The sequence below is a fragment of the Lactuca sativa genome, chromosome 8 (genome assembly GCF_002870075.4).
Source record: "Lactuca sativa cultivar Salinas chromosome 8, Lsat_Salinas_v11, whole genome shotgun sequence".
In the NCBI taxonomy this organism is placed as follows: domain Eukaryota; kingdom Viridiplantae; phylum Streptophyta; class Magnoliopsida; order Asterales; family Asteraceae; genus Lactuca; species Lactuca sativa.
Window position 1 is genome coordinate 124056365 of NC_056630.2, and position 20563 is coordinate 124076927.

Sequence of the window (20563 nt, forward strand, 5' to 3'; positions counted from 1 at the left end):
AATTTGAGATATATTTATTTTCCACTTGTCATTACTTTAATTTTTCATTTTCTATATATTATTAATTTAGTTTCCATAAATTAAACCTACCATAATGACTATTAATTTCAAATTTTAAATTTCAAATAAATTTACAGTTTAAACCTTTATGTTTAACATTTTGTTATAATTAACCCGTTTAATACACACTAAACACATAATTTTAATTTATTTATTTTTTGCATGTTTTTTTTCTCATAATTTTCACTTATTTCAATTTCAAATTCAAATAAAATTTCTATTTAATCGTTCGTACTTAACATTTTGTTTTAATCAACCCGTATAATATACGGGTCTCACAACTAGTATATATATATATATATATATATATATATATATATATATATATATATATATGAGAAATTAAATATCCTCCTACTTTTTGTTCCTACATATCCTCCTACCCAATGAAATTGTGACATGTGTAACATTTAATGCTCATTTAATGAGATTTTAGGATATTTTAGGATACAAATATGACACATGTCATCATTTAAATGGGTATGTGGATTGGTAGGATCAAAAGGTAGGAGGATATTTAATTTCTCTCTCTCTCTCTCTCTCTCTCTCTCTCTATATATATATATATATATATATATATATATATATATATATATATATATATATATATATATATATATAATCATTAATTGATTTTATTAATGCGGTGAGGTTTAAACCCTAATTTTGTAATCGTAAACCGCTAACCGCACCACATAATGCGGTTTAACAAAAATACAAACCGCAAACCATACCGCGAGTGTTTTAAACCGCGTTATGCGGTACGGTTTGGTATGGTGCGGGCGGTTTATGCGGTTTATTGCACACCCCTAATTCTAACCATACTAAGGAATATCTTTACTTTGTTTGCTTTGATATTTTGCATTTTACTTACCATATATTCTAACTATACATTTATATTTTACATATTACTTACCATATACGATTGTAATTCCTCATATTATGTTTTACCTATATGAATCTTAGTGATTATTTTAATTCTCTTTCATTTACATTTAAGAAGAATAACAAATAATAAGAAGTAAGAAGTAAGAAGTAAATTTGTTTATTCAATAAAGTAAAAGTTGGTTTTTTTTGCAGCTTTTAGACTTACGTCTTTTCATATCTTTTAGATAGATATGCACAATATTTTTTTACATATCGACTAATGACATGAAGAAATCGAGAAAAAAGATAAAAGTAATACCAAATACACACACCTTATTTGTTACTCTGGTGATGGTGAGGAAAAAAGAGTGAAAGTTGGAGCTGACAATTATGTGATCGACAAATAGCAGAGAGATCATAAGGAAGCGGCGAGTAGTCCGGTGACCAACATAGAGAGATTGTGTATGTGTACTGGAATGGCGAGCAATCCGACAACAAGTGAGGAGGCTCAAGGCGGTGGTCACGTTTCCGAATAGATTTGAGATTTCTTTTCCCGACTGCCAGAATAAATTCTTGTTATTTATTGTTTTCTTAAATGAAAAGCTTATTAGATTATAGATTGGTGGATTTTTATAGAGTTTTAAGAGTATTTTTTTGATTGATTTTGTTTCCTAAACAAACAAGGTTAGATTTGATTTTTTGCAAATTTCGTTTGATTGTTTTTATAGTATCATGGTTAATAATTCGTATACGTAAAACTGTTTAAAACAAGGGGGCCTAATTAGTCCTTTTGGTGATATTTCATAACTTATATATATATATATATATATATATATATATATATATATATATATATATATATATATATATATATATATATATATATATATATAGGTATTAGGAACATCAAAACCAGGGGGGCCATGGCTCCTTCTGGCCCCAAAGAGCATCCGCCACTGTGGACGACACCTGTAGCGCTCGGTTTTAGTTTAAACTTTTCACAGGAATATAGATATAATTAGACGAATTCCCGCGCGTTGCGCGGTGCAAATTAAAAATATATTGTTAGAATATAGTTTTCAGACATCTTTTAGTTAATTCGATTCATCAATTTAGGTTTTTTTATTATTATTATCTTTAATGTTTTCCTTTTAACTATGCTAAAAAATATATATTGAATTTTTTTTAAACATTATTTGATATTTTACTTTAGGTTTTAAATTTTACACTAAATTTTTAAGCTTATTTGATATATTAATGTAAGTTATTTATTTAACTATATATTGAAGTTAACAAATTAAGTATATCATATTGATAAGTCACAAATTCTTCCATTTATGATAATGTTTACAACTAAAATAATATTTAAGTTAATAAATTAAGTATATTGTATGGAAATAAGAAAAGTTGAGAGTTTCAAATAAATATGTGAAAGAAAAAAATGTTTCTTTTATAATATAGTATGATATGATATGATATGATGATTATAGTTTTAATTTTTAAGTCATTGTGATATATACAATTATCTGATAATTTTATAAACCGTTTAAAATTGTATAAATTATATATCAAACGTATGATAATCTATATATAACGGGTAACAAAATGTATGAACAAAAATATGAACTACGACTTTTAGTAACATAAAAATACAAAAACTTTTATGAAATATTAGTTTGTGAATGACCATTGAATTCTCCATTTCTCCCATAACTCCCCATCATTATTTACCATTAGTAACAACAATTTTAATGTGTTTTATGAACGTAATAATACACCATCATAATGTGCATTCATATTATAGCTCATCTTTCATCTTATTTGGATAGTACAAATAGTGAATCATATGTATTAGAAACTTGATGATTTCATCACAAGTGTTGAAATAAAAGTTCTCTCTACTCTCATGTCTTTCTTTAGTTATAGTCTCACCACATAGTTTTAGTTGGGAAGTAATTTTGAACATGGTTGTATTATACTCACTCACATTTGTAACATAAAAATACAAAAACATCTGTTATAGCATTTGTATTAAAAAGATATATATATATATATATATATATATATATATATATATATATATATATATATATATATATATATATACAACGAATAATAATAAAATATGAAAAATAAACACTACAACTTTTAATAACATAAAAACACTAAAACATTTATTATAACATTTATATTAACTTTTCATATTTAAATCACAAATCTCTTCAAATACATTAATGTTTTTAGTGAGCAAAACCTTACAACCTTATAAAAGAAAGTAAATTAAAAGTTATTAGTGATTACTAATTAATAATCATAAGTTAAAAACTATTGAGTTGTAACTAATAAATATACAAAAATTAGAAAACTCTTGAGTTATAGTGTGACTTTCAAATCAATACAGTAGTTAGAAATGTGTATTTATTATTATTATTATTATTATTATTATTATTATTATTATTATTATTATTATTATTCGTATTATTATTATTATAATATTCGTCTAAATAATTGGTTTTGATGCATCATTTTAATCTCTTCAATTATTAAACATAAAGATATTTAATTATAAATTTATAACATAGATAGGTGCATATATATGTTAAACAAATCATATATAATATATATTTTCGTAAATGTCATATGTAATTCTTGTCGTAGTAATATGGATAAATTATTTTCATATGAAGAACATATCATGATAAGTCATCATAATTACATATCAAATGTTAAAAATTATGTTATCTTTTAAATATTGTCTTGTAAATATGTTGTGTAGGATAACCCAACAAAAAATAGAAAATAAACATAATCGAAATAGAAAAACTACAATCAAATAAATAACATTGGGTGGTTGAATATATAAATAAAAATGTTACATAAATATACGTTTAAATCAAAAGAAAAAACTAACATTCGTCTACTTTGTTCAAACAAAAAAAACTTATATCCGTTTTCTGAATCTTCTTTCTTTATTGAACATCATTCAACCCTAGACACTTGATAATAATTCTTCACTAACCTGCAATCAAAATGTTTTTCTTGGAAAAGAAGAATGAGAAAGATATTCTAAGTAAAACATTGATGTTTCGAGAGTGACATTCAAGATTGAGTAGTACATATAAATCACATATAAAGGTCAAATGAGAAATTGAATATAAAGAAAAAACAGAAAAGCTTCATTTGTTTTGGTTGAAAGAAAAAACCATATAACAATTACCATCGATGCGACATAACCCATTTCATCAAATCATCATATTTGGATCGTGAATGCTTCAACTATATGAAAACCTTTGAATCATAATATCTTCAACCAAATGACGACTTTTTGTAAGAATAATGTGCTAATATAACTACATATATAATGAAGGTGAAAGGATGTGGGGGTTTGATATGCATGAGGTGTTGAACTTATAGAGTGTGTGATTTTCTTGGAATGAGATTATGTGTGATTAATTACTTTGAAGGTGAAATGGTGTGGGGGTTTCAAATGCATGAGGTGTTGGTAATTTTTTATGGGTGTTTCAAATACATGAGATTCAGGAAAAAAATGTTAGATTTATAAGTATGTATGATAATGACTAGACAAATTTCCGCGCGTTGTGCAGCACAAGTTAAAAACATATTGTTAAAATATAAAAAAATATATATGTTTAAAATGGTTACTTATTGACATTAACTTTGACATAATATTTTTACACTAATTTATATATATATATATATATATATATATATATATATATATATATATATAATCTCAACTATTTTGAACAATATTATTCATTCACATCAACCCTCCTTCCTCATTAATAAAATTAAATATAACTATCTATTTAGTATTATTTATAACAAATGTTATGATTGATTAATTATAATTTTTTACTTAAGCGACTATTTTCTAATTTCAATAATGAGATTCATTTAAAGTACAATTTATTTGTAGCTAACGTTATGTAATTTTTAATTTGATGTTGACATCATTTAAAATTATTCATCATTAATTTTAAACCAGTTATTATTATTAATAGTTTAAAGAAGACTTTTAAGAAACACTTACTATTATTATTCAAATACGAAACATATACTTAATAATCAAGTGACAAGATTGACAATTTGCATTTCAAAAGAGACTTTCATGGATAATATATATGAGCTTCCATGATTTTTATAATTTACCACTTATCATTATTACTAAGTTAAAGAAAAATTTTAAAAAAGACTTATTATTATAATTAAAATGTTAAACATATACTAAAATATAAAGTGATAATATAAATAATTTGCATTTTAAAAACAACTTACATGGATAATATGGATAATATGACTCATCCATGATTTTTAATTAATTATTGCTTTGAAGCAACACAAATATACAAACATATATACAATATCTAATTAAATACTATCTATATCACATTTCATAACCTATGATCGATAATATGAATCTAATATAATTTATATTAAAATTTCAACCACAACACGCAATGATTGTCTTAAAAGAATACTTACACCAAGATATAGATATATATATATATATATATATATATATATATATATATATATATATATATATATATATATATATATATATATATATTAGGCGAATGTCCGCGCGTTGCGCAGAAAAACATATATAGTTGAAGTCTTTACAAATATATGTTTTCTTTTTAAATATAACAATAACATTGTTGTTAAATTTGATATAATAATTTTTATACTAAATTGATACAATATATTGATTATTTTGAATTATATGATAATATATACATCTATTATAACTTCATAATCTCAATCGTTTGAATGACTTCTACCCGTGAGTTACACATAGATAAAATTGAATAGAATATATGGTTTAATGTTGTTTATAGTTGTTATTATTAATTAATTTTTTTAATTGTATTTGCGTAATGTTTTAATTTCTATCATTATAATTATTTAAAACATCAAACATTACTTTTTGATTTTAAAGGTAACAATATAATCATTATTATAGAGTTATTTTTAACTATTGTTATTGTAAATTATTTTAAGCTATTTATTTGGAAACTTTAATGATTATAAAAATTCATTTAGGAAATATTTTAGTTAAATTGAGATTGCAATTTAGTATTTTTTGAATTTATCACTATAATTTATAACTTTTAACTATTTACAAAATATTATTTGGTTTTTTTATTGGAACTGAAATTTATATTTAAGTTGACATTATAATGCGCAGAAACACCTATATAGTTGAAGTTTATACAAATATATGTTTTTTAAAATATAACAATAACGTTGTTGTTAAATTTGATATAATAATTCATATACTAAATTGATATAATATATAGATTATTTTGAATTATATGATAATATACACATCTATTATAACTATATAATCTCAATCGTTTGAATGATTTCTACCCACGACTTACACATGAATAAAATTAAGTATAATTTATGGTTTAATATTATTTATAGTTGTTATTATTGTTACCTAATTTTTTAAAATTTATTTGCTTAATATTTTAATTACTATCATTATAATTATTTAAAACATCAAACATCATTTTTTGATTTTAAAGGTAACAATATAATCATTTATATAGAGTTCTTTTTAACTATTGTTATTGTAATTTATTTTAAGCTACTTATTTGAAAATTTTTAACGATTATAAAAATATCATTACAAAATATTTTAGTTAATTTGATATTACAATTTAGTTTTTACATTTATCACTATAAGTTATTAATTTTAACTATTTACAAAATATTATTTAGTTTTTTTAAGTGGAACTGAAATTTATATTTAAGTTGACATTTATATTTATGTTTACACTTTAAGTATTTTGTCCAAATTATTCAAAATTTGTAGCTTTAAACTGATAATGGTTTAAATTTAACATCATATTAAATATAATAAATTAAGTATGATATGTTAAAAGTTAAAGACATAACTTTATAAGTAGAAACAAAAATATTATTTTAAAATTGAAATTTAGTTTATTTAACCTTATTAACCAACTTATAATCATTATTAGAAAGACACAACAATTTATCACTTTTAACTATTTAGAAAATATTCTTTGGGTTGTTTAAGTTAAAAAGTTATATTTAAGTTGACCATGTAATGTTATATTTAAATTATTAATTTAAGTATTTATACAAATTGTTCCAAAATTGTATCTTTAAAATGATAATTGTTTACATCCAACAATATTTTAAAACTAATAAATTAAGTATAATATGTTATAAGTTAAAAAACATAACTTTATTAGTAGAAGTAAATATATTATTTTAATATTGAAATTTAGTTTATATATGATTACATCTTAGGTTTGATATTTATTTAACCTAATTAACCAAATTATAATTATTATTAGAAAGAAATTGAAAAGTCATGGGAGTTTCAAATGAATGTGGTGAAAGGAAAAATAGATAGGAGTTTCAAATGAATGTGGTGCAAGAAAAAATGCTTCATTTATAAGTATATAATGATTAATAAATAAAAACATGGAGCCATTAGGGTTTTGTTTGATTTAAAAAGATATTTATAGGATTTTCGCTGCTTAATGATCAGTTAATTAATTATATAAATAAGTATGGTTTAATAATAATAATAATAATAATAATAATAATAATAATAATAATAATAATAATAATAAATCAATTTACATAAATTAATAAGAAATTATAAGTCTAGGGTTAATTCCGTTATTTTAAAAAACTTTCTATGTTAAGAGAATTAAGGGCAAGGATGTTTTCTCCAATGATATGACCTCATTTTCTGAAAAACAAGTCTACACATTTTCTGCCTTTAAAGAATGGAAGATTATGACTGAAAATCAATTCGATAAGAAAAGTAAAAAGTTAAGGATTGATAATGGGATGAATTTTTGTTCAAAAGAGTTCGAATCGTTTTGCAAACCCGAAGGTATTGTCCTTCACTACACCGTTACTCATATGCACCAACAAAACTATGTAGTCGAACGGATAAGTCACACCATTGTTAACATGGATCGTTGTACGTTATTCGAGGCATCTTTATAGCATAGATTTTGGGTTGAAGCATCCTCCACAACATGTTATTTGATCAATCGTTCACCCTCAATTCCATTGGACAATAAGACTCTGATTGATGTTTGGTTCGGTTCGCCCGCAAAGTAGTTGAAGTTGTGGATTTTCAGGCGTGTTTCATTTGCTCACGTTGATAATGGAAAGATGAACCCTAGAGCTTTTAAATAAATTTTTATTAGTTACAAATCATGGGCGAAAGGATACAATCTTTGGAATCCCGAGACAAGTAAAATAATTATAAGCCGAAATGTCGTTTTCAATGAAATTGTGATGTATTACTCACCCAACAGCCACGTTAATTCTCAACATGGTTCTTCGCCAAATATTTTAGAAACATATCAGGCTTCTACTAATTCTATTGATTCCCATGAGAGTGCTCAAATTCAGGTGGAGCACATTATTGTTTCTAAAAATATCGAAAATCAAGACAATTCACTCAACTCGGGTAACATTGTTTTGTCGACTCCTTCAAGTTCTTTGTCCCCATCTCATTCTATTACAACCGATAGTCCTAGGAGGGATATTAAACATCCTAGAAGGTTCACAAATGTTTCTAATTCAGTATCTTATGTTTTCTCGGTTGTCGAAGAAATTGAAAATTATCAAGAGGCGTCACCCTATACCGAAACAATTTCTACTTCTGATTTTGACAAGTAGATGACTGCAATGCAAGAAGAAATGGAATTTCTAAAGAAGAATCAAATTTAGGAACTTGTCAAATTACCCAATGCAAAGAATCCAATTAGGTGCAAATGAGTGTACAAGAAAAAGGAAGATTCCAAATTCAAAGCACGACTCGTTGCAAAAGGGTATATCCAAATATCCGGTATAGATTTTATTGATGTGTTTTCTCCTGTTGTTAAGCATAGTTCCATTCATAAATTACTTAGCATTATTGCAATGTATAATTTGGAGCTTCAACAACTTGATGTAAATACCGATTTCTTACACGGTGACTTACAAGAAAACATTTACATGGAGCAAACTAAATGGTTTGTTATTCACGAGAAAGAAGATTTGGTGTGTCGGTTAAAGAAATTGCTTTACGGCTTAAAGGAATCACCCCGAAATTGGTACAAGAAGTTTGATAGCTTCATGATGTCTCAAATTTTTAAAAGATCAGATTATGATTCACGTGTTTAACTCAAATTCGAAAAAGATCATCCTATCTACTTATTACTCTATGTTAATGATATGCTTATAGCTGAAAAAGACAAGTCCGTCATCACCAAACTGAAAAACCAACTTAGCTGGAAGTTTGAGATGAAAATTTTGAATGATGCAAAGAAAACAGTGATGGAAATTTCAAGGGATTGATCCATAGGAAAATTATACTTAAGCCAAAGTAGCTACATAAACAAAGTTCTACACCGATTCAACATGTAAAATGCCAAATCGGTAAGTACACCACTTGCCGACCATTTTCGGCTTTCTTCTAGACTTTCTCCACAAAAAATTATGAAACTAATCAGATGTCAAAGGTGACTTATTCAAGTGCAGTTGGATCGTTAATGTATGCTATGTTTTGTTCTCGCCCCGACTTATCGCATGGTTTAAGTGTTGTAAGTCGTTTTATGGCTAATCCGGGAAAGCAACATTGGAAAGTCATTCAATGGATCTTCTAGTACCTTAAAGGTACTTCTAAGGTTTGTTTGGAGTTTGTGTCATAAAGGTACTTCTCTCATTATCTATTTCATCTTTCATCATGTAACATCCCAAAAATCAAGGCCAAAAATTTCATTTTTAATCAAGTGGTGTATAAAATAACTTATCAAGACATTTCTAATATCATGTCAATACATAAAACTGTAGTATCATGTCTCAAAACCGTATCATCTGAATGTAATAAAATATCATAGTACAATCCAAGAAAACTCTAAGCGGAAATCATGTGTGCGTGTGTGATACGCTGCTACCCCGTCAACTCTTTCCCCTTGGATGAAAAGGTACCTGAAACCAAAACTGAAACTGTAAACACAAAGCTTAGTGAATTCCCCCATCATACCACATACCATACAACACATAGCATACAAACTGTCGGGCAATTCTGGGGCGCCCGTCCTACCCATGTCAAGCCATTATGGGGTGCTGACATACCCATGTCGAGCTATTCTGGGGTGCTGACCTACCCATGTCAAGCCGTTCTGGAGTGCTGACCTACCCATGTCAAGCTATTTTGGGGTGCTGACCTACCCATGTCAAACTATTCTGGGGTGCTGACCTACCCTCCGGTCTATCTCAACCGAACACGGAGACTATTTCACCCCTACTACTAACACATAATATCATATCATAATCATGCTGTCAGACATATCTGGGGTGTCCGACCTACCCATTGGTCCTAATGACCGAATCGGGGACTAGCCCCCTTCTACGGATACTATTTCACATAACATAGCAACTAACAAACTAGCATAGTCACATATACAACAATCTAGCATACTCGCATATCCAGCAATAACAGACCATGCGATTATCACAAAGATAATCATCCCAACTAACAATTACTAGTGGGTTGGCCTTGGTTCCTTAGACCCACTCCTACTGGAAGGTAACTCACCTCGATGTCGTGTAACGTCTAAACTGTCCTCGGCATGAAGGTCGCCTCTCCGCGACTCCTTAATCCCTACACGACAATCCTCAAGTCATCAAATCGAACATTTGACCATAACCATGGTCAATACCATAACCAGTCAAAGTCAGCACCCAGTCCACCAACTCGCCGAGTCCATACTCTACTAATTTAATCCAACCCCGACTCCAATCGTCGAGTCAAGCAAGAACTCGACGGGTTCTCCTTCATTCAAACCATCGGGACCATCTTCATCTGACTCGTCGAGTTCCTCCTTGAACTATGCGAGCTCATCTCCCTCATAAGAATGTGTTCGGTCTATGACTCGCCGAGTTGTATGAACAACTCGCCGAGTCCATCTTCAAAGATTGGGAGATTGCCTTGGACTCGCCGAGTCTGTTCATACACTCGTTGAGTCCCATGATTCACAGGTCCCTTTCCGTGACTAAACATCTAAGGGACTTTCCTCCTTAACAACTGGTCTGTCCACAGAAAGGATTTGGTGGTCATAACACTGTGACTCGCCGTGTCCCAAGAACAACTCGTCGATTCCATCCATGACCAACACTATACAATCGATTTTAATGGGCCTTAATACCACAAAAGCATAGATATGGCCCCCTAATGTCCATTTCATACGTAAAGCTCCAAACTTGGTGTACATGCATGGGAGTTTTGGCTCAAAAAGCCATAAAAAGTGCTCTACAAGATCCATGGGGCTCTCATGGCCATAAAGTTGGCACCTTTATGCCATAAGACCCTTCCAATGACTCAGATCTAAAGTCAAAACCTCATATGACACTCCACAAATCCGAATATAGCTTGGAAAGCCCTAAATGTGCCCAAAACCCAAGTCTAAAGATGAATAAACACACATAGAAGACCAAGACAAGGGCATTTTACCGTAATTGTGCTAAAAATGGAACTAGATCTCTAAATCTCTAAGCCCCAACTCGAACTCTCAAGCTTCTTTCTTCTTCTTCAAGCTTCACAAACCACCAAATGCACCAAAATGGCCTTAGAACACACAAAAACATCTAGGGTTTTGATATACAGCTTTCTGGGGGTGATAAGGGCGATGGAGGCTAAGATAAGGTGTTTAAATAGGATGCAAACCCTTAGATTTGGGTTTCACTCAACCAGCACCTACTCGCCAAGTCAGTCCCCCGACTCATCTAGTAGGTTACTTAAACTGTCTGCGGGTCACGACTCTACTCGACGAGTTGGGCCTCCAACTCGTTGAGTCCCAGAGAAAACACAAAATACTTGAATAATAGGCATATCAGGAATCAGGTGTCACACATTGTCACAACCAGGAATTTTGATGTTTTTTAACAACAACAATTATACCAACCTTTGTGAACCAAAAATGTGAAAGCATGTATGATGCTTATTCAATAACAACAAAACTTCAATCAAACACCTTATACAAGCACTGCAAATAGTCAACAAAGAATTGGAAACCCTAGAAATCCCGGTTTAAGTCCATTTTGGACTAGGATTTCCTTATTGGGCCCAATGGGCCAATAAGCTTCAAATTTTGACTATCTTGGGCTTAGAACTCTTAAATGGGCTCTAATTAGACCCACTTCCATTCATTTTAACATTTTGGGCCATATTGGACCTATAATGAAATAAAATACCCTAATGGACCTTATTGGGCCATAACAAAACAAATTAGCCCTAATGGATCATAAAAATCATTTCTTGATTTATTTTGGACCGTGAACCCTCTCCTAAGACCAATTGGGCCGAAAATCATCTAATTGGGCCATAAGATGGACTTAAGAACAAAAAGCCGAATTTTCTTTCTTCCTTTGTCCTCTTCTCGGCCCAACTACACGAAGGAAGGAGGAGTTGACTTTCCATTGCCACCTCCTTATTACATTTTGGTTCTCTATGCAATAACTCAAATCTCCAAGCAACCATCATATCACTCACTTCTCTTCTTCTCTCTTTTCTACTCTCGGCCGAGAACTCCAAAGGAAAGACTGATATTGCCATATTTACACTTATTTTTAGGCAGTATTTAAGTACATTTTTATTAATAAATTGATAATATGTTTAGAATAAAGATACTTATGAGTTTAAATTGTTATTTTCAGTCAATACAAAGGATTTTCGAAGAAAGGGACCAAAGGTGACAAAATGGGGAACATGGGAGGCTTGGAAGACAAGAAAATAATAAATTCACGATAAGAGCTAATTTCACGACGTGGCGATGAAGCCCACGACGTGGCATGGGTGTTCAGAAGATAAGCATCGCGACGCGGAGGATTTCCTTGAAGGATACGGATTGCTTGAAGCCCACGACGTGGCGCAACCTGGCCACGACGTGGCGCGAGTTTTTAAGCATTATATAAGTTCTGATGATTATTACGAAAAGGGAGACTGGTGGCAGAAGAGAAAGAGTTCCAGGAGACGAATAAGAACAAAAGAAAGGCTCTGGAAGAGGGTTTTCAACACCAAAAGAAGTAAAGGTTTATTTTTAGAACATGTCTTTCATTAGTTTTAGCTGTGTTAGTTTAATTACTATAATGAGCAGCTGAATCTAGCTACTCTTGTTTAGCTAGATGAAGCTTTGAACTTATGAATAGTTATATGATTATGGATTAAGCTTAGTTGGTGAAAATTTGCTTGTGCTTGATTTGTATGACCTAGCATGTTAATATTTGTTTATCTAATTGTTTAATTACATGTTCTGTGTAGCTTAGTGACCATTAAACTGCATGAACCTGTTTACCTAATAATTTAGTGAACATTGAATTGTTAGAGCTAGGATTGACCAATCTTAGTTAATAATTAGAATAAATAAAGTTTAGCTGTGCTAGAGAACGAGAATTGTGATCATAATTGCGTTTACACAACAAATCTTATATAGCATATTTTCAACTATAATTGGTTCTGTGTTTAATTATGTGTGAACATACATGGTTTGACATGAATTAGTTAAATATTGGTAAGATAGAACTAAATTACTAATATAATTAAAAACCAACTTAGTAATCCGTAATTGTTAGCTAACCATAAGGGAAAAGTGGATTCAATCTAAACAAGAGTGTGTGTTTTTACTTATTGAATTGGATTTAAGTTCATCTGATCTTGTAAAATCAGATAAAACCCTTTATTAAATCTGTTAATTAGGTTAATTTAATAGTAAGTAAATTAATTAGAACACCGTTCCCTGTGATCGACACCCAACTTACCTAAGCTATACTGTAATCTGACTAGGTACACTGCCTATAAGTGCATAGATAGTCTAAGTTTGTTAGGTTATAAATATTAAAATTAGTGGGTACTTTTGTGCACATCAAGTTTTTGGCGCCGTTGCCGGGGAACGGCTTAGTTTGTAGTTTAATTATTTGCATTAAATTAATCGATCCTTCTTGTGGAAACACAGCCACAAAAAGTTAATTTTTTAGCAAAAATAAAAATTTTTACAGAGTCCACGACGTGGCCACATACTTGCCACGACGTGGACAGGCAAAATTTTTAAATCTTTTTTTTTATTTGGTAGTTAGTTTTTCTTATTTTAGTTCAGTTTTACGTTTTAGTTTAGCAAGTTGCAGGAGTTCATGACCAGAAGCTCAAACACACACTTGGTGCCACCACTGGAAGACCCCGAATCTGCACTTCACAAGAAAAAGACACCCTTGCAAGAATTGAAGTCAGCCTTTTCTAGGAAGTCGGGAAAGAAGACAGGAGAGTCCAGCTCATCAGCGAAGCACAAGAGCAATTTTGAGCATTTGGAACACACACCCGTGCAAACCGAGTCCGAAAGCGATACCGAGCCAGAATTTGAAGAACACACAAGTGAACCCGAGAACGAGCCAAGGAACGAGATGGCAGCGATTGAAGAAATGTCCATGGGAGCATACAAAAAGCGGATCCGAGATGACATGGGTCCTGGGTTAGTCCAACCCGCAATTCCTGCCACTGCCACATTCGAACTAAAGGGACACATATTGACAGCACTGAAGGACATCCCATTTTTCGGGAAGGATCATGAGGATGCTTTTAAGCATCTGGACGAAGTCAACGACATTGCTGATTACTTCAATGTCCCAAATGTCACAAGAAATACAGTCTTGCTTAGGACGCTTCCTATCACTTTCAAAGGAGCTGCTAAGGAGTGGTTAAAAGCACTCCCACCAGGTACAATCACCACTTGGGCTCAAATGCGTGAGCAATTCCTGGACCAGTTCTGCCCGCCATCCAAGATAGCCAAACTCAAGAAGGCGATAGCCAACTTTGAGCAACAAACGGGGGAGTCACTATACGAAGCATGGGAGCGGTACAAGGGCCTACTCAGAAATTGCCCTCAACATGACCTAAATGTGCAGCAAGAGATGTCAATTTTTTATGATGGGGTCAATGTAATGACAAGACAACTCCTTGATTCTCAAGGACCGTTGACAAAGAAAAATCCAAGGGAGGTCAAGGAGCTCATCGAAGAATTCGCGAAACACTCTCGCGAGTACCATAACCCGAGGCAAGACGGAAGTAAAGGCGGTGGAGGGACCCAAACTGAAGAAATTGCAGCTGTCATGGCCATGCTAAATAACATGGATCGCCGGATAACACAAATGGACCAGTCGATACATGCCCTAAGAGTGGGGTGCGAGCGATGCAGTGGTCCACACTTGACCAAGGACTGCAATATGGATGAGTCTGGGAACAGAAAAGCTCAAGTGTGCTACTCTAGTGGGGATAAGTTTGATGACGACTGGAGGAAACCAAAGAAGGAGTGGCTGCCCTATGAAGAGTATAAAAAGCAAAAAGAAGAGAAGTATAGGCAGACAGGTCGAGGCTTTTACCAAAAGGAGCAACCACCAATCGAGAAGAAACCCGACCTAGAGACCATTTTGATGAAGTTTATGGAGGCTTCGGAAAAGAGACATGATGCCATGGATTCCGCTATCATGGAACAACAAACCTTGATGAAGAACCAGCAAGCCTCCATCCACAACCTTGAAGTACAACTTGGTCAACTAGCCACTTTAGTCCATGAAAAATTGTCCCCGAAGAATCCCGAAGTAAAAGCCCAATCTCACGTAATGGCCATCGATACTGAAGAAGATACAATATCCGAGTTCCTAGAGGCGTTGGAAGAACAACCGCAGCAGCCCAAGAAATCAAGGATCGAAAATGGAAAGAATGCTGAACCAGGCTCGCCACGACGTGGCACGCCTCTGGCCACGACGTGGCGCAAGTCTGAGCAAAAATCTTTGGAGCCTATTCCAGATTATCATCCACCTATGCCATTCCCCACCCGTGCAGCACTTAGTCAACTGGAGAAGGAACATTTAGAGTTTGTGAAGCATGTGAAAGGGATTCCAATTAATACTCCCTTTGTTGACTCCTTATCCAAAGCTTCCGAGAACCAGAAATTACTGCAAGACTTGATAGATACGCGAAGGCAATTAAAGAAACAGTCTACAGTGATTCTAAGTGAGCAAATTTCAAAAGTTGTGTTGGGAGAAACACCAGAAAAGATGGGGGATCCTGGACGCCTCACTCTTCCATGCGAGTTTGGGAATAAAATGAAGGTTAATGCTTTAGCCGATTCCGGGGCTAGCATTAATCTAATGCCTTTTTCATTTTATCAAAAATTGGAGATTCAGAAGATGAAGGCTACAAAGATGAAGATTCACATGGCGAACCGTTCAGTGACACAACCCCGAGGCATAGTGGAGGATATTTTGGTGAAAATCGGAAAATTTGTTTTTCCAATAGATTTTGTAGTCTTGGATATGAAAGAAGACACGGATGTTCCGATAATCCTTGGTCGGCCATTTCTTAACAGTGCTGGTGCCCTGGTTGATATCCGCGAGTCCAAGCTCACTTTGAGGGTTGAAAATGAACAAGAAGTCTTCGGGATAAGAAATGATTTTCAAGAAGATAAAGAAGAAGTGTTCACGATTAATGAGGAGAATGAACTAGAAGAGTTGGAAAAGCTTATGGAAGAAGAGATAAAGGTAGTTCATCAAGCCAAGAGGACAAAACCCAGGGCATCTGTTCCGCATTTGATTGAAGTCATAGCTTACAAGAACCCACCTTCTTGGGTGAGCGAAGAGGACGAGGAAATGACAAGTGATGAAGAGGAAGTCACTTCAAAAGAAACAAGGCCGGAGGTGAAAAAAGAGGGGAACGCTATGGAGAGCAAGGAACACACAAAGGGCACAAAACGAAAGCATGAAGAAGATGGAAAAACTAAAAAAGAAAATTCAAAGAAGGCGTATAAAAGGAGAGTTCAAGCTTATAAACGGCGGTTCAAGGAACAAAAGATCCTGGTGGTAGACTCTTCCGAAGAGTCAACGTAGAAGGCACGGAGTCCAGCTCAAGACTCCAAGAAAAAGAAGCGCTTCTCGGGAGGCAACCCGAGTTTGGTTTGCAATTTTCTTTTTTTTCTATTTATTTTCTTTTTAATTAGGAAAGACATCAATTCATCATCTAAAAACCGGTAATAAGCAGAGAAATAGTTGTAGGGGACTTTAAATAATGAAATATTTGCAAAGAAATTAGTCAATTAGATGAATATTATTAAAATTTGGCATCTGACAGGTCTCACGACGTGGGCATAGCCAGCCACGTCGTGGGCTTAATTATAATTCGCGATCTGAGGAAATTTAAGGTCCACGACGTGGGCAAAGCCCGCCACGTCGTGGCCTTTAAAAATCAGGGGGGGGGGACCAATCGCTTAAAACCCTTGGACCGAGAAACCCCTTATCCCCCACTTGAAAGACTGCCGCACTCACGGGAACATCACGACCCTACTGCCAATTTCTTATTATACTTCTAAATTCGTTGCAAGATCTTGCTAATTACTCCATTTGGTACGTGTTTTATTTATTATTTTGCAATTATTTCTTCCAATTTCAAGTTGTCGTGATTAGGGTTTGAATGATTCACGAAATTGGTTGAATCTAGTGTCCGATTTTAGTTTCCATGTTATTTAAAAGTCCATAGAAACAAACCCCAAGAATTATTTTTATGGAAATCGCACGTAAACATGTCCGATTCAGCATCTGGGTTCGACAAGCTCCACGACGTGGCGCAGCCTGGCCACGTCGTGACTTCTGGCAGGCCCTTTTATATATGTTTTAATGTGTTATTTGTTTGCTGCTTTGCTTTGTTCTTGTTTGCAGAAATGAGACCACGACGAGCTGTCCAGCAGGAAGAGGGCCCGATAGATGTAGCAAGCATACATCCTCTATATCAATTCCCTCAAAACATTCCCCGACCGTTGCTAACAACCTACGAGAATCAACTTGGATGGTTATACAATAGGGAGTTTGCAATAGCCCCAATTATTGATTGGGGATGGCTGGGTAGAGTGGGAATGGTAGTGGAACTGGAACGTTATTGGTCGAAGACTTATGTTGGAGATCAATTTTCGTTCACTTGTCACGGGTGGAGGAATCTATTCGCCATTCAAGAACCCGTGTTCCGGGAATTGTCGGTAGAATTTTTTTCTACCGTTTGTTTTGAAGAACGCACCCTTGATGTCACCTACAATAGGGCACTTGTGTTTCGTCTTGGAGGTGTATATCGTGAGTGTAGTCTTCGGGAGTTTGCTTGGCGTATGGGACTCTATACGGAAGTGGAGACGCAATCTCCATTTTTTATTCCTTTCTTGCTTGGATGTGTGCGGGATTTTACTCCAGGTACTTTGGATGTGCAGTTTTGGCGGGGCATTTCTAACCATGAGTACAACACTCGTGACTCGAGTGAGTCACAAATACGGAATCCTGTGTTCCGATTTTTGCACCGCCTTATCACGTTTTCAATCAATCACAAGCATCATGGTGATAAGGTCCCCATCCAGAATCTATTTTATTTATGGACACTTATTACCCCGGGGGTTTGTTGTGATCTGCCTTATATGTTGGCAAGGTTTATGGGGAAGAAAGCGGCCAATTCTAGGCCTGGGAGCCCGATTACTGGGGGGCATTTGGTTACTCGCCTGGCTAGGTCATATCAAATTTTGAACCCTGACTTTGTGAGGAATCTCACTCGATTCCCGGACACAGACTTGACCATTCAAGTCTTGGGTGTGATGCGCGCGGTGGTGAATATCGGGGGTCGTTTTGTTATACCACCGACCGATGACGAACAGGAGGAAGTGCAGCCGGGACAGCAGCCACCAGCTAGGCCAAGGCGTCGGAATGTGCGGGCTAGAGGTGAGGTCGAACGAGAGCGTGCTGCTTCGCAGTATGTGCAAGGAGTGCCCACCGACCCTTTTCAGAGTCGGGTGGGAACATATTTGGATAATCTACGAGGTCATGCTATTTACCATACCCAGCTTACTGAGGGTATCTATTCGCATTTGGGTGTGACCCGACCACCTTCTATGCCACCACAATATCCCTATTTTCCGACATGGGAGGAGCTATGGCGTTCACAAGATGATAGAGCAGGGCCGAGTGGAGCATAAGATCATGATGATGATTGATTTGATTTTATTTGTTCTGTTTTTGAGTAGTTTTTTTTAACTTTAGTATGTGATGTAAAACTTTATTAAGACTATTATGTTACTTTATTTTTCTTTTGGGTTGATCTCATTTTTTTCAGATTAGCGTTGGAATTCTAAGGAGCATAGAAGGTTAACTTTCGAGTCGTGTTTGTCTAGTCAAAGAAGCTAAGAGTCGTGAGTCGGAACCACAATTCAAGATAAGTGTGGGGTCTATTAGGAGAGAGATTATAGTTGGGAAATATATTTGCATAGAAGCATCGGAAACCAGTTAGTCATTGGTCAAAGCTGCTAGAGTAAATACAGCAAAAAACTCATTTTCTGCTGAGGTTCAGTTTCCACGACGTGGACTCCTTGTGCCACGTCGTGGTGCTCTTGCAATTTTTGGTAGTTTAGTTTTTGGTGTTTGCGGTGTCAACCCATATCACGATGAGATCTAGTTTACCATTGCCACATTTTTCCTTACAAATACACACTTTGACGAATTGAAGTTTCCAGTGCGGTTCGTGGTTTATTTACGTATTCAACCAGTTTTCCACCGGGTTTCGATTTTTGAAAGTCCAATTGTACTTTGTCCACGCTTTTGGAGATGCTCACGCCACTATCCCAGGGGAGTCTGTTCCTTTTTTCTCCCTTGTCTTTAATTTTTATTTGTTTTATACATACAATGAGGGCATTGTATGAAATAAGTGTGGGGTAGGGGTAGAAACAGTAAATTGTTAGTAAATTGCCAGAAAATTTGGAAAATTGAAATTAATTGAATCTAGTACTAATAATTTGAGCTATAATTGCTAGTATTATGCGGGATGATCCGATGAAAGTTCAAATGTTTAGTTGAGTCAATACACGTTATAGTGCATTTGTGGCTTCCCTTATTTTAGTGAAATCATGGAACAAAAACATAACCCCGCTTGGTCTGAGGGATGCAATAGGTTTAGCAGCCTAAACCTGAAATGTATCCAGGAAAATTATTATCATTAACCAATAAAGGTTGAGGTTGAGCGCCTTTGCTTAAGCATGTAGGGTTTTGAGTGAAAAAAAAAAAAAAAAAAAAAAAAAAAAAAGAGAATTACGAGTAAAGTCTGAAGAATTTTGGAGCAAATAAAGGGAAGATCAAAAGATCAAAATTCTGAAGAAATCCAAAAAGTTGAAGATACCCAAAAAAATCAAACAAAGGTGGTGAATTCAAAGAAACTAAAGATCAAATGTCAAAGAAATGAAGAATTCAAATAGAGCTCCATAGTGGTATCGAAAAATTGTAATTCTAGTTTATGTACGCTTAGGTTGCTCAACTAAAAATACCTTGAGGTTGGGAGGTTTTCTGCGGATGGATTCGGAGGGTTGCATAAAATGAGCATTGTTCGGAAAAAGTGGGTGAGTGTTTATGAAGATTGTGAGTATTTAAAGTATGGGGGGTATTTTAGGAGAATTTTAGACACAAATGCATGCGTTGAGGTTTTGGCATAATGGCTGAACTAGAGTCGGATTGTTCTGTGTAGTTTTAGTAATTAAGAATTAAGTTGAAATTTGCTTGAGGG

The 20563-nt window shown here is 33.6% G+C and overlaps 1 non-coding gene across 1 annotated transcript; it reads right to left on the reverse strand.

The window, feature by feature from the left end:
• Window positions 1-14778: 14778 nt before the first annotated feature.
• On the reverse strand, window positions 14779-14885 carry LOC111885637 (small nucleolar RNA R71). Its single transcript, XR_002848168.2, has one exon. It is a non-coding gene; the product is annotated as a small nucleolar RNA R71 (small nucleolar RNA).
• Between the last annotated feature and the right edge of the window lie 5678 nt (window positions 14886-20563).